The following is a 27,054-nucleotide window of genomic DNA, read 5'->3' as shown; positions in this document are numbered from 1 at the left end:
TCAGTCTGACGTCGATACCGGGTAAATTGGTGGAAACCATTATTAAGGAAAGAATTAGTAGGCACATAGATGAACAAAACCTATTGAGGCAGACTCAGCACGGTTTCTGTAAGGGAAGATCTTGTCTCACTAACCTGTTAGTGTTCTTTGAGGGGGTGAACAAACATGTGGACAAGGGGGATCCAATAGATATTATTTACCTTGACTTCCAGAAAGCTTTTGATAAAGTTCCTCATCAAAGGCTCCTAAGTAAGCTCAAAAATCATGGGATAGAAGGACAAGTCCTTTTATGGATCAAAAACTGGCTAGTTCATAGAAAACAGAGAGTGAGTGTAGGTGGGCAATTTTCTCAGTGGAGGGTGGTAAGCAGTGGGGTACCGCAGGGATCAGTACTTGGTCCACTGCTTTTTAACTTGTTCATTAATGATTTGGAGATGGGAGTAAGCAGTGAAGTGGCTAAATTTGCGGATGATACAAAGTTGTTCAGGGTGGTGAAAACCAGTGAGGATTGTGAGGCACTCCAAGGGGATCTGTCAAGGATGGGCGAGTGGGCGTCAACATGGCAAATGGGGTTCAATGTGGCCAAGTGCAAGGTGATGCACATTGGAGCCAAAAATCCTAAATATAAATACACATTGATGGGGTCTGAACTGGCAGAGACTGAGCAAGAGAGAGATCTTGGAGTTGTAGTGGATAACTCACTGAAAATGTCGAGACAGTGTGTGACTGCAATAAAGAAGGCCAATGCTATGCTGGGGATTATTAGGAAGGGTATTGAAAACAGATCAGCCAATATAATAATGCCCCTATATAAATCAATGGTGAGACCTCATTTGGAATACTGTGTGCAGTTCTGGGCACCACACCTTAAAAAGGATATTATAGCTTTGGAAAAAGTGCAGAAAAGGGCAACTCGAATGATAAAAGGGTTGGAACACTTTCCCTCATGAGGAAAGGATAAAGCGTTAGGGCTCTTTAGCTTGGAGAAAAGACGACTGAGGGGTGACATGATCGAGGTTTATAAGATTATGCATGGGAAAGAGCAGGTAAAGAAAGAGGTACTTTTCTCCCTTTCTCACAATACAAGAACTCGTGGGCACTCCATGAAACTGCAGAGCGGTCGGGTTAGAACGGATAAAAGGAAGTACTTCTTCACCCAAAGAGTGATTAACACATGGAATTCACTGCCACAGGAAGCGGTGGGTGCTACAAGCATGGACGGCTTCAAAAGGGAATTAGATAAGCATATGGAGCAGAGGTCCATCAGTGGCTATTAGCCACAAGGTATAGCTAGGGGCTCTGGGGCAAGTGATGCTCTGTCTTCTTGGTGCTTGGGGGGGGTCAACAGTGGGAGGGCTTCTAATGTCCTGGCCCCACTGCTGGACCTCCTGATGGCACTGGTATTTCTGGCCACTGTGTGACACAGAGTGTTGGACTGGATGGGCCTTTGGCCTGATCCAACATTGGCGTCTCTTATGTTCTTATGTTCTTATAAGACTTTTGAATGGCTAGTTGAACCAATGTATCTGTCTGGGTTCTTAGGATTACTTATACTTATGGTTGTATGACGTATGGGTTTTAGTTATATGCTGGAGTCTCTGCTTTTGCCCCTCAGTCCTGACAAAGAGTCCACCTTTTCAGCATCTCAAATCTCTTTAATAAACTTTCTCTCAAGAAAGCCCGTGTGGAGAGTGAGTTGACTGGGAATCTGACAATAGGTGGTTACTGTTCCAAAAGGTGCTGTTACACCCCAGAAGAAATCTTCACCAGTGACAGGATTTCAATAGCTTGAAGCTAAGGGATGCAGCAAACTTTGAGACACATATTTATCACCTTCCTGACCTGCAGAAGAGAGCAGGGAGGATCAGGCCATTCCATCACCGTCAACCTACCATCAATTTTGGCCCACCTGTATTTACACCTCTAGGAGGACTGATATGCTGCACTGAAGTTCTTGATAGCTGGGAGGCTACTGGTTGAAAGAGATTTCGTACAGCATTGGTGTAAGCTGATGCCGCCATGGTTTGGGCTGTGTTCTCCCCGCTCCCCCACCTTCCCTCCACTGCCCCCTCCTCCTCCTGGAATGCGCTCCAGGTTTCTTCCCATTTTCTCTTCTGTGGCCTTGAAGCCGTGCTCGGCCGCACCAGTTCACCCTGAGAGCCCTGGGCCATTTTCTTTTGAGCGTGCTTGCTTGCTCCTGCTTATTGGTCTGCATCCATCAGGGTATGAACTGGGTATAATAATCCATATTCCCGCTTGTCCCCCCATTCCTGACACAAAGTGTGTTGTATGATGACTTGAGTACCTTTCTTAATAAACTGCACCTTTATCAAGGACTGTTGTTGAGCTTGATTGACTTGGGACTCTGACAGAGTGTCAGGAATCCTTTACTGACCTCTACCCACCCCTGACAAAGATGAGCGGAGAAGAGGAGCCAGTTGTGCCCGTGACTACAATGGAGCAGGTGCCGACCACTATGGCCTCTGTTCCTGTCACCACTTAGGCGGATGCCCCAACGACCCTCATCATGGCTTTGGGAGTGGGAGGGGGTGCTGAGAGCTGGCCACTCAGGAGCCTGAGCATCCCCTATTGGGCTAACTTTTCTATAAAAACCCGAGAATTATGGATGCTGACCCCCAAACCATCAGGGGCCAGCAGATACGATTATAAACCTCCCTGACCCCCTAAGCAGTCGGGAGGTGGAGAAGACCAATGGGAGGAAAGGTTCTCCCGGATGGAGGTTGCACAAGCTAAGATGATTCAAGAGCTGCAGGAAGCGTTCATGTGGGCATTGCGGCTGCAATATGAAGACCCAATGGAGGAGGAGAGAGCCCGAAATCACCTCCATACCCTGAGGAAAGGGAAGAGGTCGGTACGAGATTACACGGAAGTATTCAAAAGGTATGTGGCAAAGATCCAAGGCTGGCCCAATGGGGTGCTAGCTGAACACTACCACCTGAGAGCTGAGAGACTATCCTTCGCAGCACACACCCAGTCTCTCTGTATGTGTGGATGCGAGAAGCTGTGGATGCTGAGACCTGGATCCAGATGATCAAGATTGACGGTACGTTTGGCCACCTGAAGACCGGGAGCCCAGCAGCTAAAAACAAGGCTCACAAACCCCAGGAGGGGATGAGTTATGTGCCATGAGCCCCAGTGAGAAGGAGGAGCTGAGGAAATTCATTGATAAAAACCTGGCTCAAGGTTTTAGTCAACCTGCTGCTTCCCCTTTTGCGACCCCTGTCCTATTCCGGAAAAAGAAGGATGGGGGTTTGAGGTTGTGCACAGACTATAGAGGGCTGAATGCAGTGTCAGCTACCAATGCCTACCCCTTGCTGTTGATCAAAGACTTACTGGCAGAGGTGGCTAAGGGGAAGATCTTTACCAAGCTTGACCTGTAGGATGCGTACTTTTGAGTGTGTATCAAAAAGGGGGATGAATACATACGCGTGCCACCCCATATGCAGATCATGACCTTCTAACATCAAAATTCTAGTATTCTCCAGCATAAGCCATTTTTTTATCCATACTAGGGCTGCCGCTTGATAATATATGTACCAATTGGGTACATTCATCCCCCCCCCCTTTCTTTTCTATCCTGTAAATTTTTCCATTTTATTTTGGGTCCTTTGTGTTGCCAAATAAATTTTCTTGAAATTTTATTCAATTCTTCAAAAAAAAGTCTGTTTCTTTAAAATTGGTATTCTTTGGGCTAAGAATAGGAATCTTGGCAATATATTCATCTTTAATACCGCTATTCTGCCCATAAGTGATAGGGGAATGTTATTCCATTTTAGCAAATCTGCTGTGATTTCTGTCAATAATTTATTATAGTTGTCCTCTATTAAGGAACTACACTTGTTTGATAGATTAATTCCAAGGTACTTTACTTTCTTTACCACTTCCATAGGTGATAGTTCTTGTATAATTTGTAGAGTTCTTGGTAAACAATTTTTTGCTAATAACTTAGATTTTTTATAATTTATCTTAAGTCCAGCCACTTGTCCATATTTCTTAAAAGTATCCATTAAATATCTAATTGCCATTTCTGGTTTCTCTAATATGAACACTAAATCATCCGTGAATGCCAATCATTTATACTCCTCCCCTTTTATTTTCATCCAAATTTTTGTTGAATGAATATGAACAAGATGAAACTATTAAACATGTAAGGATGATATGGATGAAAGATTTAGGAGAGAGTACAGAACTTTAACAATGGGCAAAAACTTGGAATTCTGTTAAATATATGAGAGCCATAGCCTATAAGGAAAATGTATATAAGATGATACACAGATGGTATTGGTCCCCAGATAAAATAGCCAAATGTTACCACGGCTGTTCCAGCCAATGCTGGAAGTGTAAGGCTAATGTTGGGACCTTTTATCATGTGTGGTGGAAATGTGGTAAAATACAAGGTTACTGGAAAATGGTACGAAAAATATTGCAAGACATACTGGATAAAAATTTAGCATTAAAACCTGAAATATATTTGTTCAATATGATTCCGAATGGATATAATCAGCAAGAAAAATATCTGTTGTCATATATATTAACCGCTGCACATTTGCTTCTGGCAAAAAACTGGAAAAGTGATGTAATACCCACTAGAGAAGCGCTAGCATTGAAAATGCTAGAATTAGCACAAATGGCTGATTTGAGTTTGATGCTTAAAAATAAAAATTAAAAGGTACACTACAAGAGGTGGATAAAGGTGTATGTATGGATAGAAAATTTAGTTAATGTTTAAGACTCTATTATACGGAAAAATGTATAGTTGGAATGTTAATAATGTTGATAATTGAAAATAAAAATTTTACACAAAAAAGGGGGGGATGAATACAAGACTGCGTTTAATACTCCCCTGGGCCAGTTTGCGTACCTGGTCATACCGTTTGAGCTCCAAGGGGCCCCTGGTGTATTCATGAACTTGATCAATGAAGTGTTGCACAAGCACCTATTAGGGGGGCCCTTCTTTATCTAGATGGCATTTTGCTGTACTCCCCTGACAAAGAGTCTTATGTTCAATTAGTGTGGGAGGTGCTCCAGACTCTGTACAAGCGTAAGCTGTTTGTGAAACTCTCGCTCGAAAACTGTTTCCTTCCCACTGACTCTGGTTTATCTTCAGATCGCATAAATCTTTCACCTTTTGTGAAACTCTCCAAATGTGGATTCAATCAGCCTGAGGTGGATTTCCTGGGCTATCACATCTCCGCCCGAGGGCTGGAGATGGACCCTGCCAAGGTGTGGGATGTACTGGGGTGGGAAGCACCCCGCACCTGCTGTCAGCTCCAATTCTTCTTAGGGTTTGTGAATTTCTATAGAAATTTCATTTCAAACTTCACCCAAGTCAGCCTGCCACTCACAGATCTGCTAAAAACTAAGGGGAAAGGGCCGGAAAGTACCAGATCTGGAGCAAAGCTGGACTGGACCCCCGAGTGTCAGGAGGCATTTGATAAACTTAAAACTTTGTTCACTTCCAAACCTGTGTTGGCCCATCCCAATGAAAATAAGAAATTTGTGGTCCAGGTCAATGCATCAGATGTGGTCATGAGTGGGGTGATTTTACAAGAAGGGGGGAATGGCAAGCCACACCCCTTGGCATATGTGTCCCGTAAATTTACCATGGCTGAACATAACTGGGTGGTGTGGGACAAGGAAGCGGGGGCTATCAAGCTCACCCTCCCCACTTGGATACACTGGTTGGAGGGAATCAGAGTTCCGTTCAAAGTGTGGACTGATCACAAAAACTTGGTGGTGCTGCGTGCCCCCCGCAAGTTAAACGCCAAACAATTGCAGTGGGTGGACTTTTTCTCTAAGTTCCAACTCACCTTGCACCATTTCCTGGGCAAATCTAACTCCCTTGCTGACATGCTCTTGCGCCTCCCCCAACATGACAGCCAGAGGAAGGATGTTGTGGACTCAATGTTCACACCCGCCCAGCTGGAGCGGCGGCGGTGCTCACTTGAAGTCAAGCTAAAGCTAAAATGGGGGAAAGTGTTTTATCTGGTGGAATGGGTGAACTTCAGGCTGGCTCACAGGGAATGGCTGGAGGCTTCCCATGCCCATGCTCCCAAGCTTGTGTGTGCTTTTCATTATTTGTTCCCACTTAAGCCCAGGGGGAAGGGGCTTTGGGGGGGGGCAGAATGTCAGCTGATGCCACCATGGTTTGGACTGTGTTCTCCCCGCTCCCCTGCCTTCCCTCCGCCGCTCCCTCCTCCTCCTGGAATGTGCTCCAGGTTTCTTCCCATTATCTCTCATGTGGCCTTGAAGCCATGCTCAGCCACACCGCTTTTCCCGCTGAGAGCCGGGGGCTGTTTTCTTTTGAGTGTGCTTGCTTGCTCCTTCTTATTGGTCTGCGTCCATCGGGGGACCTGTATGAACTGGGTATAATAATCCATATTCCCGCCTAATCCCCCCATTCCTGACACAAAGTGTGTCATATGATGACCTGAGTACCTTTCTCAATAAACTGCACCTTTATCAAGGATCGTTGTTGAGCTTGATTGACTTGGGACTCTGACAATTGGTTCTGACTTGAATTTTGATCTTCACAATGGAAGGGAGATGCAGCTTTGAAAAAGAGGACGGAAACGTATTTATATGCCTATATGTCACTGCATACCTTCCAATTGCTGATCTGTTAAATAAATTTATCATATTGAGAACTTTGGAGCTAGTAGTGTTACATTGTAACCTTGATTTATAACTCATGATTGTTGCATTTTGAGAGTTTGGGAACTTTATGTGTTACATTGTAACTTTGGCTCAGAGCTTTTGATTTCATATTAAATACTTTTGGAGTTGTTATAAGAAAACTTTGATAACTGGATGTATATTAAGAATATGCACTCATTTGGTATTTCAAAGTATTTATTTAAAGGCATTAAGATCTGTTAATTGCATTCGCAGTGTTCATTTGTTTTTGATAACTGGCACACTGTGTTTTTGCCTTGTTTTGTCTTCATCACTTTTGGCCCACCTGTATTTACACCTGGGCAGGCTTGCCTGCTGTGGAACCACCTCCCGACCCAGTTGACAGCCCAGCCATCTCAACAGCTGCCCAAACAATTGGTTCTCTGTTCTCAATGGGCAAGCAGGATGCCAGCCAAAGCAGTGGGCATCTGGGCATCTCTACCAGAAGGTCCTACCTGCAGTGATTTGTAAAGTGCCTTTAACCTAGGTCACAAATAAAACTTGTTCCACCAGAGGATGTGCACAGACATTTTATCCAAATCATTTTGGGTTCATTTGTTCAATGTTTTGTATTTCTTTTTCTTCATTAGGCCAGGACTGTTCTTCAGCATTTGTTCAATTCTACAAAACCTTCCTCAGAAATGTGGTTATTCAGAAAACATCTGAATATCAGAATTTTTATCAGAATTTGCCTTGAACATGACTTGAATACCAGATCAATCTAAGCATGCTAGGGAAATATTTTTTAAAATGTCCACCCTTGTTGTAAACCACTTTGGGACTGTGATTCAGAGGTTTCTCTTTGAAGATCCAGAAGCACCAGGCAAAACCACAAAACTATCTGAAGACCTCTGGATTTAAAGAAGAAACAGCTTGGATGATTTCCCACAAGCGCTGCTCTGTGCTCACTCTTCTCTTTGGCCCGGTGGTATGTGTCAATTTCACACAAGCTGCTGCACGACAGCATTTTGCCCCACAGCTTCGTGCGATTTCCCCCGCATCTACTCAATCCTTTTTTTTGAGGATTGATTCCTGGTTGATTTAGCTTTTCCGCACCCTACAGGTTCTTGTTCTTCAAACTCCCATTGTTTCCTTTCTGTCCTTCAAAGTTGTAATGGGACTGGGCCAATGCTCCCTCTAAGCTGCGGAGTCTTATGAGCAAAAATTCTACTTTGTGAGCTACTGGCATTAAAGTTGTGAACCAGCAATTTGGCTACTGCATCAATTAGTTCACTCTGGAGCCATCCTTCCTGAGCTAAAACAAAAACGTGTGAGCTGGAGGCTAAAAAATGGGGAGCTAGCTCACACTAACTCAGCTTAGAGGGAACACTGGACTGGGCTATACCCTGCTGTCTTCCCTCCCCAATTCAAACTCTATCACATAAAAACTCTATCACAACCCCCCCCCCACATAAAATAGTATAGACCTTTTAAAGAGTTATTCAGCTCTTCAGCCCTCCATCCCCTCGAAATAGCATCCCTCTCATTTTGGAGAAGGTTATTCCAAAAAATAGGAGCCAACATGGGGGGGGGGGAGCATCACTGTCCATCCCTGTTTACAGGAAGGTACAGACTACAAAAGCTGTTGAGAAGAATGGAGGTCCTAGAGTTGCCAACTTTGCATTGGGAAATTCCTGGAGATTTGGGGGTTGGAGGTATTACCTCCCATGACATACCTGTACTAAACCCACTCTCTCCAAAAGACTCAGAGGGACCCGGCAACCAGAAAGGCAGTAAGACCAGTCTCATACCTCACATTGGTCTGACATGGGCAAGCAGGGCCGGCCCATTATTATTCAATTTTAGACTGTTGCCTAGGGCGACGGCTCAACGAGGGCACCATTCTGGCCGGCCTCATCCCCTCCTCATCCTGCACAGGAAGCCTCCCTTGCTGGCTTCTTGCTCCATCCTTGGCAAGGGACTCCCCTCTTTGCAGCCCCCCAGACAGAAAGAGAAGGAGGCGGGGGGGACAGGTGTGGGAAACAGCCTGGGATGACGGGAAAGTTCCACTTGCCCTCTGCCGCCCCCACCCCCGTGGTTTCTTTGAAACTCCTTTTGCAGCCTGGCACAGACCCCCTCCCCTTGAGCGATCCCAACCCCCCACATGCATTTGCAGCTCACCCCCTTGGACTGCCCACTTTGGGTCTGACGCCCGCCCCCATCCCGTCCCGCGTGGAGGGGGCACCAGAATGTATCCTCACCTAGTGGACGAAAAAACCTGGGTCCGTCACTGTGGGCAGGCAACATGGAGCCAGAAAAGACTCCATCTTGAATCAGCCTGACAGGCTCAGAAGGAACCAAGCCAAATAGGAGTACTGTGAGCAAGCATGTATACAGGATCCCATGATTGAAAAAATCAACAGAGATAGCCAGCCTCGCCATCCTACCAAGCCCTAATCCTATCTCCTCTGACCCCAGCACCACCTTGGTAAACTGCACTGTCTCCTTCGAAGTAATTTTGAGGGTCTAGAAGCACCCTTCCCCACTCAACATCGAGCCACTGACACATAGTCACTGACTGTGTCACTGACTGATGATCTCCGTAGGCATCTGGATCGAGGTGGCGTGGTGGCACTGGTGTTGTTAGATCTGTTGGCTGCGTTTGATACGGTTGACCACCAGTTGCTGGCTCGCTGCCTCGCCAACGTGGGGATTCAGGGGCTTACTCTTCAATGGTTCGCCTCTTTTCTCCAAGGTCGGAGAGAGAGGGGGGTGATTGGGGACCAGTGGTTCTGAAGGCACCCCCTTGAGTGTGGGGTGCCCCAGGGAGCTGTGTTGTTCCCTATGTTGTTCAACATCTATATGCGCCCCCTCGCCCAGATTGCCTGGAGGTGTGGACTTGGGTGTCATCAATATGCTGATGATACCTAGCTCTATCTGATGTTGGGCAGCCAGTCAGACTCCAGTCCCGATGACCTCTATCGGGTGTTACAAGCTGTGGCTGGTTGGCTCAGACTGAGTCGGTTGAAATTAAATCCGGCAAAGACGGAGGTCCTGGGCCTGAGTCGGACCAGTCTGGGGCTTCCTCTCTCGGCCTTTGACGGGATGTCTTTGGTGCTTGCACGGGAGGTTAGGAGTTTGGGCGTGCTCCTGGACTCCTCGTTAATGATGGAGGCCCAGGTGGCAGCCACTGCCAAGTCGGCCTTTTACCACCTGCGGCTGGCTCGGCAGTTGGTCCCCTACCTTGACCATGAGGACCTGGCCACTGTGATCCATGCAACGGTCACCTCAAGGTTAGACTACTGTAACGCTCTCTACTTGGGGCTGCCTTTGTCGCAGATCCAGAAGCTGCAGCTAGTGAAGAATGCTGCAGCCAGGCTGTTGATGGGCCTTTCTATGCGAGACCACATTCGGCCTGTGCTGCAAGTGCTGCACTGGCTGCCGATAGCATACCGGATTTGCTTCAAAGTACTGGTTCTTACCTTTAAAGCCCTGAATGGCCGGGGTCCGGCTTACCTAAGGGACCGCCTCTCCCCGTTTGTTCCCTCAAGAGCACTACGATTGAAGAGTCTCCACCTCCTGGAAGTTCCAGGCCCCCTACTGTGAAGTTTGCCCCTACTGAAGTTTGCCCCTTCCAGGCCCCCTACTGTGAAGTTTGCCCCTACTAGGGCAAGGGCGTTTTCGGTGGCGGCTCCTACCTGGTGGAATGAGCTCCCGGGGGAGATCCGGGCCCCACGGGACCTTGTGAAGTTCCACAGGGCCTGCAAGATGGAGCTCTTCCGCCAGGCTTTTAAGTAGGAGCCTCCGCCGCCACTATTCCACCGCCGTGGTACTGTTCCACCATTTACCCCTACTATGGGGGGTATGCATCGCCTGGCGGAATCGAGTAGAACATCATCACTGGAGTCCTTGCTACTTAATAAAGCTGGCCGTTGAATTGGGATTACTGCCCATCTTGGGGATCTATATATAGGATAACATCAGAGTACCTTAAATATTGCCTATGGGATTTTATTGTGGATGTTTAATGCTGTTTTATTGTATTTTACCTATTTAACCTGGCACTAGCCGTATGTTAGCAGCCCTGAGCCGTTTGGAAGGGCGCGATATAAATCCAAAATAAATAAATAAAAATAAATAGAAATGCAAACACTGGTGACTTTCCGAACCTCGGACGTTTAAGCCAAGCATCCTGCATGTACCCAGCTTAATCCAGCTAGTCATTAGACCCAGGGCCAGCCCACCCCTGGCTCTCCAAACCACATTTAAACTGGCACTCCATGCTTTTACAGGTCTTCAGGCACCCATAAGGGTGTACCCCTTGGACTCTGTCTGAGCCTTTGACACAAACCGCTGGTCAGCTGTGCCCTCCCTCTGCCACATGGATTCCAGACTTCAGGACCAGGTGAATATTGCCCTAATCTAAAACCAACCCTCTTCTTGTCACTATTGAGATCACCTCTCTGTTTCTTAGCTCTGTGTGTGTTGATCTGTTCTTATTATTTTTGCATGAGTGAGTAGTGTGACCTTTGCATTTATTTAAAATAAAAACTCGATTTATTCAATCTTGTCCTTCCACTGGTATCTCTTGCAATCTGACCCTCATATACATAGAGTATAAAGAACACTTTTACATGTGTACTGCCCAGCACGTCTATCATCAGACCCAGGCAATCCATGTAACAGAGGCTGGGGAAGGCAGGGGATGGGGAAGGGAGGGACCTCAGTAAAGCATGCTGTCATAGAGTCCCGTGGAACCCAGGCAAGGAGGAGCTTGGGACTTTTGTTGCTTTAATTCGATTGTGGTGTTGGCTTGCATTTCGCTGATTTTTTCTCTTTAATATATTGTAAGCCGCTATGAAATCCCTTGTGGATTGGGAAATGGGTTAGTAATTTTAGAAACAATAGAAATAGATATCGGCAGGGGTGTGGGTGGGTGTTGAAAGCATTTCTCTCTTAAATGTGAGCAAGGTCCATTTAAGGTCCTTTAAGAGGTCGTTTCTTTCCAAGTGTGCGACAGGAACAGAAGCCAGTCTAAATTGGAGGGTGTTTGGGTTTTTTTGTAAATTCACAGAAGTGCTGATGTGGCTGCTAAGTAGCACATTAATGTGAGCTACCATAAATGAGCTCTCCTGAGACAAACAGCTGGACTCCCTGAATACAGAGGCAAAGTGATTACCCAAAACCACCAGCAAGCCTCAGATGAGCCACTAAAAAGTCAATAACTTATTAAAGCTACTTTCTGGATAGTCCCATTTCTTAAAGAGATTTCATTTTTCTCCCCACTGCTGCTCAGCTTAAATGTCATTTCTGTTATACAAACAACAACAACAACAACAAACAACCCACTATCATGATTGCCCTTCTGTACCCTGTATTGTGAATCCACTTCCAAGCTGGGTAATAAGGGGTTAGAAATACTGAAATCAGCATGCAGCATAGCTGAAGAACATTTTATATCCATCTCAAACCAGACATGATGCTACATCTGGTTGATGCCACTGCATAGCTCCCCTTCTTTTTGTCAAATCTAATAGAACTTATGTTGCGCCCCAGCATCACAGTGTTCCACATTTCCTCCCTCCATGCTAGCAGCAGCCAATGATGACAAGGGGACAGAGAAACCCAGACAATGGTATCAGGAATCAGGGTAGATAAAGAAATTTCAGGAGGAGTAGGAGGAGTTTGTGGCCTGTCTAATTTTGTTCATAGGTATGGGCAACACTGAGACAATTGAAGTAATGCCCTGGCATGGTATAAGGCAATATCTTGTGATTCCTCCAGCTGACTACATCCTTTCCTGGGAACAGACCTCAAGACCACTGGCACTGAGAGGATAATTAGGGTTGGATCCAGACTAAATTGTCCACTAACAGAAGGGGGGGGTTGTCAGTGGTGGAGCGGAGGCTCAGTAATACAGCATCTGCTTGACATGCAGAAGGTCCCAAGTACAATCCCTGATATCTCCAGCAAGGATCAGTTTATAGGTAATGTGAATGACCTCTGCCTGAGAACCTAGAGAGCCACTGCCGGTCTAAGTAGACAATACTAACTTTGATAGACCAATGGTATGATGTGTATTAATGCCTACCAGAGGGTCAGTTTGATGTAGTGGTTAAGAGCGGCAGACTCTGATCTGGAGAACTCTGAAAGCTTCCTCAGATCTGACTGTTCTGGGGGTGTTATCCTTGTCCTTTTTCCTGTACTGGGAGTTGGAAGCTGGTGAAGAAATTCCATGAGCACATTTGTGTAAGACTGGAGTGGCCACCCACTTTAACCTAGACTGGAATTCCAAGGCCAAGGTGGCACAAGAGTCAAGGTCTGGTGATTTTGGAGCAGAGACATTTGGGAAATGTTGCAGTAAGGAAAATTTCAGTCTTCTTTTTTACCCTCTATTTCTACTGTATACAATTCAGAAGTTGTTTCCATTGTCCTGAATGAAGACCCATTAATGCATCAGGCCTCCTGCAAATACATTGCAATTGAAAATTCTGTTATAAATGTTCTGCTGTCTAAGATTTATCATTGATTAATATTCCAAGATCTCCTGATGCTACTAGTCATGAATATCTGGCTGAGAGAATGACTTACCACAACAGTTAACTGAAAGATACATAACTATGTATGCAATGGTTCTCAGTCCTCTGCAATTAATGAACAGCAAATTAAATTATCAATCATGATTCAGCCCAGAATAAATGCATTTTCTTCCTATAGTTGTGTCTTTCTTGGTGGGAGAATTATGCTTCATAAGGAATTTTTTTACAGTTATTATAGAAATAAGCTTTTGAGAATCAAAGCCCGCTTTGCATCCTTTACAAGTGTTCTTTACAGCATCCTCCCACCTTCTGACTGGGATAAAAAGACTTAGTTATCCATTCCTACTCATGTCTGACAAAGAGAGCTTTGACTCTCAGAAGCTTATATCCTGAAAATCTTCGTAGTCTATAAGGTGCTACTGGACTCAAATCTAACTATTTTACTGCAGACCAGCACAGAACTTCTATATATGGATGCCTCTTAATTCAGAGAAAAAGATTTCAGGGGGTATTTTGGGATGCCACAGCTGGGGAGTAGAGTGAGGCAGGAAAATCAATCTCTGCAGAAATGTTTGTCAAGATCCAACCCATCATTTGACATAATGTCCAGTCTAGGGCTGGTCATACTGGTCTCAGAAGGTGCCATCTTGCCTATGTTGTGACAAAATATAATTTGGCCATTTTAGAATACAAGGAAACAGCTTGCAGAGAGATTTCTTCCATCCTGTTTTTCCTCTCCTCTTTCCTTGCCCATCTCTATACATCTATCTATATGAAATCAATTCTCTTACTTGATGGACCATAATATTGCTATCACCCGTAAAACAGAATGTATACAACTTTATATACACATTTCTTGCCCCATTAAACCATTCTCTCAATGACAAGAGGCTATGAATAAGTTATAAGGTGGTTAAAGCAAAGACAGTTTCGGGATGGAGTTCCTTGTAATGTAATAAAACTAAAAGAATATATAATATATCTGAACGCTTCACATCCCTCTAATCGTGAGACCCAATAAAATATATGCATACCAATTACTACTTAGGTAATAAGAGGAAAGCAAATCCAATGGAGAGCTTGCCACTAAAAGCCATGGGGACAGAGAGGGAGACATGGAAGGAAGAGAAACTTCCCCCACTCAGCTCTCATATTTGACTCAACTATAAGGATTTAGAAATTAGAATCCCAACATGGAAAGATCTGAGGAGGAGGCTGGCTGTGAAGAAAGCAAACCAGCCACCAAGTGGACTGTGGCAGCCGGAGGGGACAGGAGGAGGGCTGGATCATGAGGTCGGTCTGGAAGCGGCTCCAGTGCATCTGTGACCACTCAGGTCTTATACTTTTACTCTCCTCGGTATATTAGAGGAATCAGTACAGAGTGCTCTTCCACCACAGTTCTTTACACAAACTGGTAACAGGCTGTTTCCTCAGAGCTCTGTTAGCTGATTACTCCTGCTAACTTCTCTGTCCAGCTCTCCAACTGCTTCTTCCAACTGCCTGTTAGGTCAGTTTTCTGTCACTCCGAGAGTGCTCCAGCCAAAAGGCCCCCTCCCCTCTATGTCATGTGACTCAGCAGGGATCTATCTCAACATTCTGCTGGTCCCAGATTTTCAATTCCGTCACATGGACATAAACCTCAAATGCTTCGCCACCTCAGCTCCTACCCAGGTTGACCTAAAGCTGAAGCTGGAGCCACGGATGGTGAAGGTGGTGGCAGCTACACTGCAGCTCACGCTCTGTTGCACATTCCTGTATGAGGAAAAAGCCACAGATGAGGACATGCAAAGTCTAGCCAGCCTGATAAGTTTCAAACCCTCTGATATTGGCAACCTGGACAACTTCGCTGCCAGTGAGGGGGAAATTATTTATTTATTTATTCATTCATTTTTCAGATTTTTATCCCGCCCTCCCGGCCAAAGCTGGCTCAGGGCGGCTTACATAAAAGCAGATAATTAAATTAAAACATAGTTTCTACTGTATATCAGAGGAAGCCCCAAAGGTGCAGGTCATGAGGGGGGCCTTCTAAAGGTGGGGCCTCCTTCCCATTTCATAGCTTTGATCCCACAGACTGTAACAGCCATCTTTTGAAAAACTGAAAGAGGAAGGTGAGGGGTTCCCTTCCTTCATCTTGATGCCACTGCTTTGACCAATGAACATTATGCTCTCAGAACAAAGACCTACTGATGGTTCCTGGGCCAAGAAATGTTTGATTAGCCTTGACCAGAGCCAGAGCTTTCTCCACTCTGGCCCTGGCCTGGTGGAACACTCTTCCACCTGAGATTCAGAGCTGTTCCACCAGGCCTATGGCCAAGGCTTCTGACAGAGAAGAAAAAAATATCTGATGGGCCCTCCTTTTGCCCCCTTTCTCTAGCCTTCACCCAGCATGACTAAATGTGAAACATTGTATGTATTTATTGTAATTTTATGTGTTATCTTCTGCTACAATTAGTAACTTAAACGTAGATGTTAAACTGTTCTATTTAATTTATTATTATTGTTATTATAATATGTTGCTATTCACCCTCAGGCCTGCACTAGCCGGGGAGGGTGAGTCAGAAATTGAATTAATAAATAAAATAAATATACAGAAATGGTACAACATGAAACATTAATTGACCATTGATTAATTAATGGAATTGATCACAGGAACTACATTTCATGCATTCTCAAGCTTTCCTGAACACAACGAGCCCTATTCATACATTACAGTGAACGCTCGTACATTCTGCATGTATCTGCGTACATCTGTTTGTAAGGAACAACTAGCACATGTTCACTTTAGAAATGAAACAGGGGACCATTACCTGGACCAGTGTGAGCTTTAAATGACATATTCAGCTGTATATGCATTGAATGTAGCAAGAGAATCAATGTATGTATAAAGTGTACACTGTTCATAGATTGTATGGTATACATGTGTTCACTGTAACTTGGGAACAGACTAATTGTCTCCATGAATCCAGAAGTCTCCATGATAATATAGACCAGGTCTTCCTCACCATCCCCCTGCTTCCAACCAAGATAAGGCTGCCAAGTCTCTGATAGGGATGTCCTCAGTTCTGATTTCCTGCAACTGCTCAGAGAGTTGGCAGGAGAAAAATATACAATAAATTACCAACGATCCAATAGTGTGATGTCATTTCTGGGGATAAGCTGGAAGTTACATCATCAGTCCTTCATTTACGATTGAGTTTCCAAGGTTTCCTAGAAAGGACTGACATCACTTCCAGGTTTTCCCCAGGAGTGACATCGTAATGCCACTGACTTCACCCACTATGCCCCCTCCTGTCACCCACTAAAAACAGGAAAGGAGTAACTCAAATTGTCTCATTTTCGGTGTGAAGGCAAAAACAGAGTCAGAGCAATCCAGGGAGAAAGCCATGTTGGTCTGTGGTAGAATAGCACTGGAACTTTAAACACCAAAAAGATTTTCAGAATCAAAGATGTCGAGAATCAGAGCTCCCTTCATCAGATACCTTATACTGAATCAGAGTAACCCAATATAGTTAATGGCACAGATGACATCACCTCATGCCAAGGCCTATGAGCAAGCCTAGAGCAATTTAAGGACCTAAGGAACCTAAACCAAACTCATTTTAGACTAGGCACTGACACAGACCAGACAACCTAGAATCCAATACAAGGTTAATTACATGGACCTGGACCTGTTGAACCTGCCACAGCAGAGGATTCCTTCTGTAATTGACAGCATCTTTGTGAACCATTCTACTACAATGAGCTCATGCTGATGGGGCATGGTCTCTGCTGGAAAACAGTGGACATCAGTGGGCAGGTGGCTGGTTCTGGAGCAGGGAGAGGGAACATGTGGCACACATGAAGCTTCCTCATTGGTCCATCAAGGTTAGGATCATCTACTCAGACTGGCAGCAGCTCTCCAGGATCTCAGGCAGAGGTATTTCATGTCACCTACTGTCTGGTTCTTTTAACTAGAGATACTAGAGACCTGGGATGTTCTGCCTGCCAAGCAAATGCTCTCCCATTGAGCCATGACTCCTCCCCATAAGAAGCTGCCTTGTAATGACTGGGTCTAGCAAAGTTAGTATCATCTACTCAGACTGCCAGCCGCTCTCCAGCATCTTCGGTAGAGGTCTTTCACATCACCTGTTACCTGTTCCTTTTACCTGGAGATGCCAGCGATTGAACATGGGTCCTTCTGCATGCCAAGCAGATGATGTGTTACTGAGCTGAGAGAAAGGACAAAGGAGGACCACTGGTGCCAGCTGTAACATTTGAGCTGAATTTCATCTTCCTTTCCCATTTCCATGTATAAAGGCCATGGCCTTGAGTGAGCTGGCCCACTACATCGAGAATCAACCAAGATATATCTGGAACATAGCTGGTTATTGTTGAGCTTGTGTTATTTAAATTGGGGGGGGGTTTCCCTATTGTTGTAAGCTGCTTGGGGAGAAAAGTAGGGAATAAATCATAGAATCATAGAATGTTAGAGTTGGAAGGGACCTTGCAGGCCATCTAGTCCAACCCCCTGCACTCTGCAGGAGTATACTGAAAGATAGCCCTACAACATACCCAAAAGATGGTCGTTCAGCCTCTGCTTGAAAACGTCCAGCAGAGGAGCATCCACCACCTCCGGAGGAAGTCAGTTCCACTGCTCAACCACTCTTACAGTTAGGAAGTTTCTCCTGATATTTAGCCGGTAACGACTCCATTGTATCTTTCACCCATTAGATCTAGTCTTGCACTCTGGAGCAAGAGAGTATAGATCTGCTCCATCTTCTACATGAGAGCCCTTTAAATACTTGAAGACTGCAATTGTGTCCCCTCTAAGCCTTCTCTTTCCCAGGCTAAACATATCCAACTCTTTCAGTTTTTCCTCATAAGACTTGGATTCCAACCCTCTCACCATCCTGGTTGCCCTCTTCTAGACACGCTCGAGCTTGTCAACATCCTTCCTAAAATGTGGTGCTCAAAACTAGACACAGTACTCCAGGTGAAGCCCGGCCATAGCAGAATAGAGCGGAACTACCACCTCCCTTGATCTGGACACAATGCTTCTGTTAATGCATCCTAAGATTGCATAAGCTTTCTTTGCAGTCACATCGCACTGCAGGCTCATGTTTAGCTTGTGATCAACCAGAATACCTAGATCCCTTTCACATGAGCTGCTGTCAAGCCAAGTCTCTCCCATTCTATATCTGTGCCTTTGATTTTTTGTACCTAAGTGTAAGACTTTGCACTTATCTCTATTGGAATTCATTTTATTTCTCTAAGCCCACTGTTCCAGCCTATCTAGATGATTTTGAATCCTGACTCTGTCTTCTTCAGAATTAGCAATCCCACGCAGCTTTGTGTCATCTGTAAATTTGATAATCATTCCCTCTATGTCTTCCTCCAGGTCATTTATAAAAACACTGAACAACACCGGGCCAAGGAGCGAGCCCTGTGGCATTCTACTTGAGACTTCCCTCCACGTAGATGCAGAGCCATTTACAAGCACTAATACGGTACGATTTTTCAACCAACCATGAATCCATCCAACGGTTGCACCATCCGGCCACATCTAACCTGCGTATCCTCAAGGATATCATTAGAAACTTTGTAGAATGCTTTACTGAAATCTAGATACACTATGTCCTCAGCATTGCCAGAGTCAACCATTTTAGTAACTCTGTCAAAAAAGGAGATAAGGTTGGTCTGGTATGACTTATTCTGTATAAACCCATGCTAGCTACTACCAATTAACTCATTCTGTTCAAGGTGCCCACAGACAGAGCATTTAATAATCTGCTCTAGAATTTTCCCAGGTATTGATGTCAAACTGAAAGGCCTGTAATTTCCTGGGTCCGTCTTTTTTCCCTTCTTGAAGATCGGGACAACATTCGCTCTTGTCCAGTCTTCTGGCACAACACCAGTAATTCAGGACATCTCAAAGATTAGAGCCAGAGGCTCTGAAATAACATCTTCAATTTCTTTTAGCACCCTGGGATTCAAGCAATCCAGCCCTGGAGATTTGAAAGTATTTAAGGCAGCTAGATGCTCTCTAACCATCTCCTTACTTCCTCTGGACTGGTAGTTCCTTCTTCCTTTATATGTCCCACATCCTTCAGTTTGTATACAGCTCGCTTTACGGTTAAAGACCGATGCAAAGTGAGAGTTAAGTAATTCCACTTTGTCTTCATCCCTTGTTAAGGCTTGACCGTCTTCCCCTAGCAATGAGCTTTGGGAGTGAAAATCCCTTTACACCTTACAAACTTGGCCAAGGTAAACTTGGAGGACCTTAATGTTTCGGTCCAACGTACTCTTAAGTCCTGGAATGACACTACCCTTAGCTGGTTTGAGCGGATCCAAGTCATTAAAATGATAATTTTCCCCAAATTTCTTTTTCTGTTTTGAGCTTTCCCTTTAGTCCTCCCTAGTAAAATGATACAATGGCAGAAGTCGCTGATGAATTTTGTCTGGCAGTTTAAATGTCATATAATTTCCTGTGCAACCCTAACCAAACCGAAGTCATTTCATGGCCTGGCTTTTCCTGACCTTTCTCGCTATCGCGATGCCACACTTCTATCAAAACTTTTAAAGCACTACTCGCCTAATTACCTGGCTGACTGGAAAACCATTGAGAATATAGGGTTACACCCTAAATCGCTGGAGGAAGTGCTATGGATGCCGCCGTCATCCCGCCCTAGAAGATCAGGATATAGTGAGCTTTTACAGGCGTCTCTCGGGGCTTGGGATCGACTTAAAACTTACCTGGTCTCTCCATATTCACCATTGCAGACGTTTTTGGGCCAGAGTTGGTTTTGTCCAGGGGAAGATCCTTCGGCTTATCGCTGCTGGAGAAAGCAAGGCCTTACCAGATTTTGTGACATCATGGCCGGAGGCTGCCTATGTACTCAACAAGAAATAGAACACAAGCTACAGGGTCGGGTATCCTGGTTTGAATACAAACAAGTTAAACACTTAATATGCCATGACTCACATACCCCTCCGCCGGACACGATTTTATGCCCATTTGAAGACCTTATGGTGGCTCAGTCCTTACCTAACAGGGGACTGGTATCGAAAGTTTACTATATTCTCAATTTTCAACTTAAAGAAGATCAGGCCAGATATCAAATAAAATGGCATAGAAATATTGGTCAGGTGCTTACCTCCGAACAGTGGACTGCGATCTGGTCCTCTCCTCTTTGCTGCTCCCATTCCACCAATATTCAAATGTTAACCTATAAACTTCTATTTCGATGGTATCTGACCCCACATCAGCTGCATGGCATCAACCCCGCGATCCCTGACAGATGTTGGAAAAACTGTGGCGGCTGGGGCACCTATATTCATTGTTGGTGGGAGTGTCCCAAGGTCCGGGCCTTCTGGAGAGAAGTTAACGCCCAAATATTTCTAATTACAGGTTGCGCCCTCCAACTGCAACCCTCCTGGTTCCTCCTGAATTATTGGAGTCATCCCGCCCCCAATGGGCTTATGAAAGAGCTAATAGAATTATGTCTTGCGGCTGCTAGGAATCTTATAGCATTTCATTGGAAATCTAAGAAAACGCTGCTACTGAGCGATTGGTATCTGAAGTTATGGGACTTTTTTCTACAGGATAAAGTTTCCACTAGAATCCTTCAATCTGAAACTCAACCTGTCCCTGACAACCTCCAAGAAAAATGGATGCCCCTCTTAGAAGCGTCAGCAGCACATAAAATCGACACTTCCCTGTTTGATCTGCATAAACATCAGGATTTGCTTTCTTATTTTTAACTGTTCTTTTAAATTTTAAGTAATTTAAAAAATGTAAAAAAAAACAATTCCAGCCACTGACACCTAGTACTGTTTTTCAATGCTGCTGTGGTCCTCTCCATGTGTGAGGCTTGGGGCAATTGCTCCCACCCCACCCCACCGCTAAAAGGGCCTTTATGTGTAGGCTTGTCATCTGCCAGGAGGGGTCTGGCCATCTCCCAGAATTACAGCTTATCTCCAAGCTACAGAGATCAGTTCCACTGGAGAAAATGGATACTTTGTAGGCTGTATTTTTTTAAAAAAGCAATGAGCTTACCCATCCCTGTTCTTCTTTTTGCTCCTAACATAAGCATAGAAACCTGTCTTGTTATTTTTAGCATCCCTCGCAAGTCTCAGCTCCATCTGCACTTTAGCCTTTCTGACACCATCCCTACAGATTCAATTCCGCTTCTTGTACTCACCCTCAGTAATTTGTCCCTCCTTCCATTTTCTGTACATTTCCCTTTTTAGTCTCAGCTCTTCAGAGAGTTCCTTGTTCAGCCACCTCGGCTTCATTACCTGTCTCCCACCTTTCTTTCTCACAGGGACAGTTTGCGATTCTGCCTTAAGCACTTCATTTTTCAGCATCTCCCATCCTTCCTGTGCAGATTTCCCCCTCAGCATTTCCAGCCACGGGATCCTACCTAATATTTCTCTGACTTTTTAAAAATCAGCTTTCCTGAAGTCCAGGGTACGAGTCCTACTATGTCCTGGTTTCACATCCTTCTCTATGTCAAATTCCAAGCTGACATGGTCACTATTCCCCAAGGATCCCACAATGTTCGCTTCATCAACCAGTTCTTCCCTGTTAGTCAGGATTAAATCTAGGATAGCAGATCCTCTGGTTCCCACCTCCACCTTCTGAGGGAGGAAGTTCTCCACAAGACTATTGAAGAATCTGTGGGATGCCCCATGTCTAGCAGAGTTAGATTTCCAGCAAATATTTGGATAGTTGAAATCTCCCATAATCACTCTGTGAAAGTTTAGCAAGCTGTTGTACAACTGCATCATCCAGTTCCTCTGGTTGATTTGGAGTTTTGTAGCATACCCCCACAGTATATCCCCTTCTTTTTCCCCTCGCTCTATCCTTACCCACACACTTTCAACAGGGCAACTCTCGAAATCCTGAATTTCAGTGCAAACGTATTCATTCTCAACAAATAGTGCTACCCCGCCTCCTTTTTTGTTTATTCTGTTCCGTTTGAACAAGGTATATCCTTCAATCGCTGTGCTCCATATATGAGACTCATCGCACCAAGTCTCAGTGATACCTATCAGATCATACTTACTTTTCAATACTTGAAGTTCAAGCACATCATGTTTATTTCCCATACTCTGTGCATTAGTATAAAGACATCTCAGGTTACAGACATCCTTTCCTATCATAGGTCCCTTTGAATTTACCTGAAAATTACTGAACTCACCTCTGTCCCATTCTTAAGAACATAAGAACATAAGAGTTGCCAATGTTGGATCAGGCCAAAGGCCCATCCAGTCCAACACTCTGTATCACACAGTGGCCAGAAATACCACTGCCATCAGGAGGTCCACCAGTGGGGCCAGGATATTAGAAGCCATCCCACTGTTGACCCCCCCAAGCACCAAGATGACAGAGCATCACTTGCCCCAGAGTCCCTATCTATACCTTGTGGCTAATAGCCACTGATGGACCTCTGCTCCATATGCTTATCTAATTCCCTTTTGAAGCCGTCCATGCTTGTAGCTGCCACCACTTCCTGTGGCAGTGAATTCCAAGTGTTAATCACTCTTTGGGTGAAGAAGTACTTCCTTTTATCCGTTCTAACCCGACCGCTCTGCAGTTTCATGGAGTGCCCACGAGTTCTTGTATTGTGAGAAAGGGAGAAAAGTACCTCTTTCTTTACCTGCTCTTTCCCATGCATAATCTTATAAACCTCGATCATGTCACCCCTCAGTCGTCTTTTCTCCAAGCTAAAGAGCCCTAAGCGCTTTAACCTTTCCTCATAGGGAAAGTGTTCCAACCCTTTTATCATTCGAGTTGCCCTTTTCTGCACTTTTTCCAAAGCTATAATATCCTTTTTAAGGTGTGGTGCCCAGAACTGCACACAGTATTCCAAATGAGGTCTCACCATTGATTTATATAGGGGCATTATTATATTGGCTGATCTGTTTTCAATACCCTTCCTAATAATCCCCAGCATAGCATTGGCCTTCTTTATTGCAGTCACACACTGTCTCGACATTTTCAGTGAGTTATCCACTACAACTCCAAGATCTCTCTCTTGCTCAGTCTCTGCCAGTTCAGACCCCATCAATGTGTATTTATATTTAGGATTTTTGGCTCCAATGTGCATCACCTTGCACTTGGCCACATTGAACCCCATTTGCCATGTTGACGCCCACTCGCCCATCCTTGACAGATCCCCTTGGAGTGCCTCACAATCCTCACTGGTTTTCACCACCCTGAACAACTTTGTATCATCCGCAAATTTAGCCACTTCACTGCTTACTCCCATCTCCAAATCATTAATGAACAAGTTAAAAAGCAGTGGACCAAGTACTGATCCCTGCGGTACCCCACTGCTTACCACCCTCCACTGAGAAAATTGCCCACCTACACTCACTCTCTGTTTTCTATGAACTAGCCAGTTTTTGATCCATAAAAGGACTTGTCCTTCTATCCCATGATTTTTGAGCTTACTTAGGAGCCTTTGATGAGGAACTTTATCAAAAGCTTTCTGGAAGTCAAGGTAAATAATATCTATTGGATCCCCCTTGTCCACATGTTTGTTCACCCCCTCAAAGAACACTAACAGGTTAGTGAGACAAGATCTTCCCTTACAGAAACCGTGCTGAGTCTGCCTCAATAGGTTTTGTTCATCTATGTGCCTACTAATTCTTTCCTTAATAATGGTTTCCACCAATTTACCCGGTATCGACGTCAGACTGACTGGCCTGTAATTTCCCGGATCTCCTCTGGAACCCTTTTTAAAGATGGGAGTGACATTAGCTACCTTCCAATCCTCAGGAATGGAGGCAGATTTTAAGGAAAGATTACATATCTTTGTCAGGAGATCTACAAGTTCACATTTGAGTTCTTTCAGAACTCTCGGATGTATGCCATCTGGGCCTGGTGATTTTTCAGTTTTTAAGTTGTCTATCAGTTTTAGGACCTCCTCTCTCGTCACCTCAATCTGACTCAGGTCTTTCAACACCCCTCCTGAAATCAGTGGTTCTGGAGTGGGCAAGCACTTCTCATCTTCCACAGTGAAGACGGAGGCAAAAAATGCATTTAGCTTCTCAGCCATTTCCCTATCATCCTTCAATACTCCTTTTACCCCTTGGTCGTCCAAGGGCCCCACTGCCTCCCTGGCTGGTTTCCTGTTTCTAATGTATTTGAAGAAAGTTTTATTGTTGGTTTTTACGTTTTTTGCTATATGCTCCTCATATTCCCTTTTTGCCTGCCTGACCTCAGACTTGCATTTTATTTGCCATAGCCTGTGTTCCGTTTTATCAGCCTCACTGTGACTAGCTTTCCACTGCTTAAAGGAATTCTTTTTACTTTTTACAGCCTCCATTACTCTGTTTGTTAACCATGCAGGCTTTTTCCTATACCTGTTTGTGCCTTTCCTAACCTGCGGAATATATATTTTTTGAGCTTCTAGGATCGTAGTTTTAAATAGATCCCAAGCTTCCCCAATTGTTTTGACCCTTTCTACTTTTCCTTTCAGTTTCCTCCCCACGTGTCCCCTCATATCAGAGAAATTACCCCTTTTAAAGTTAAAAATGGTTGTGTGAGTCTTTTTGGCCAATTCTCTATTTGTACAAATGATGAACTCAACAACATTATGATCACTGTTTCCAAGCGGTGCAATCACTTTTACATCTCTCACCAGGTCTTGAGTGTTACTTAGGACCAAATCAAGGATCGCCTCTCCCCTGGTAGGTTCCGTGACCATCTGCTCCATAGCACAGTCATTTAGAGTGTCTAGAAACTCAATCTCTTTTTCCCGGCTAGAACACATATTGACCCAATCAATGTGTGGGTAGTTAAAATCACCTATTATTACACAGTGTTTTTGTCTAGTTGCTATCTTTAAGGCATTCATCATTTTATAATCCTCCTCTATCTTTTGATCTGGTGGGCGATAACAAACTCCCAGTGTTAAGTTTCCTTTTGGCCCCCCTATTTCAACCCATAGAACTTCCAGAAGCGAATCCAATTCACTTAGCCTCTCAATCTTTCTAGACTTTATACCCTCTCTGACATACAGAGCTACCCCACCTCCAACCCTTCCCCCCCTATCCTTCCGATATAATATATAACCGGGAATCACTGTGTCCCACTGATTTTCCTCATCCCACCAAGTTTCAGAAATACCCACAATGTCTATTTTTCCCTCCGACACCAAGCACTCCAACTCCCCGATTTTACCTCGGACACTTCTAGCATTTGTATAGAAACAGCTGTAATTTCCCTTACAAGTTAAGCCTGCATCCTTCCTCTTGCTATCTCGAGTCGTTGTCCGGCAGTCCATGTCACCAGCCATGGCCTCTGTGGACAATTTCAATCCACCTCCCTGTAGAAAAGCAACCGGTACCCCCTCACCTCTCTCAGATGAGCCAACCCGAACCAGAGACTTTTCATCTCCTGTCGGCTTTCCCCCAATATTCAGTTTAAAAGCTGCTCTGCCACCTTTTTGATTTTAAGTGCCAGCAGCCTGGTTCCTTCTCGGGACAAGTGGAGACCGTCTCGCCTGTACAGCTCCCTCTTGTTCCAAAAAGTATCCCAGTGCCTAACAAACCTGAACCCTTCCCCCCTACACCATCGTCTCATCCACGCATTGAGACTCCTGATCTCTGCCTGTCTCTCCGGCCCTGCGCGTGGAACAGGTAACACTTCTGAGAAGGCTACCTTGGAGGTCCTGGACCTAAGTTTCCTGCCCAGCATCCTAAATTTCTCCTCCAGGACCTCACGACTGCATTTCCCCACATCGTTGGTGCCGACATGCACCACGACCACTGGCTTCTCCCCAGCACTATCTACCAGCCTATCTAAAACACGCGTAATGTCCGCTACCTTTGCACCAGGCAGGCAAGTCACCATACGGTCAGTACGCGGGTTCGCCACCCAGCTGTCTACCTGCCTAAGGATCGAATCACCCACTACCAAGAGCCCCCCTCCCACCCTGCTCAGGGATGGTTCCTTGGTGCAAAAGGAGAGCCGCTCACCAGCTGGGGAAGAGGTCCCTTCTGAGGGCACATTCCCCTTATCCTCAGCACGGTGCCCTGTTTCCCCTAGACCCTCATGCTCCCTGACAGCAGCGGGGCTGCCAGATCCAGAGTGGGACGTAGCTAACAAGTCCCTGAGAGTCTTTTCTGTGCGCCTAGCTGACTGTTTCTGCTTCTCCAGGTCAGCCACCTTGGCCTCAAGGGAGCACACACGTTCCCTGAGAACCAGGAGCTCCTTGCACCGAGCACACACCCAAGACTTCTGCCCAGTGGCGATTCATTTATTCTCTGGTCACTCCCTTTCTTGAACTTAGGCTGAGTTCAGACTGGCAGTTTGGCCCAGCAGCCAAACGTTTCAGGAGCATTTCAGTAGCAGATTAAAGGGGCGAGTTCACACAGGCACATCTTTCAAGCACCCCCCAGCCATACTCAAGCCGTCTTGTGCCACTTCCCTCCCTAGTTTAAAAAGTACCAGGTGAAAGTTGTAGCAAACCGTGTGTAGAGCGGGTTGATTCCGGTTCCCTGAGTGTGAAAGCAAGCGCTGCTAAGGTGGGAACAACCTGCAGTCATTGATAAGAGGCACTGGTTGTTTTCGCAGCAGGTGCCCATGCACCCATGCGCATAGGTGCATGCAGTGGAGTGCAGAAACAGCCACTAACAGCCCACCGGGGTGGGCCAACAGTGCAAATGCTCCCTTGCGCTTCCTCCACGGTATCCTCCCGCTTCATTTGCTACAGTGTGAACAGGAATACCACAACCAAGCCGTTCCGGGTCTGTTCTGGGCCTTCTTTGCCATGACTCCCTAGCGCTTCAAATTGCCAGTCTGAACTCGGCCTTAGTGTTGGGGATGCCACACAACATCAGGCTTTTTCTTTCCACCCCCGATGGCTTCAGTTTAAACCACCTGATC

The sequence above is a fragment of the Gekko japonicus genome, unplaced genomic scaffold (genome assembly GCF_001447785.1).
Source record: "Gekko japonicus isolate JY-2015 unplaced genomic scaffold, Gekko_japonicus_V1.1 scaffold194, whole genome shotgun sequence".
NCBI lineage: Eukaryota > Metazoa > Chordata > Lepidosauria > Squamata > Gekkonidae > Gekko > Gekko japonicus.
The sequence above is the reverse complement of the archived record's forward strand: the minus strand, read 5'-3'. Positions refer to the sequence as shown.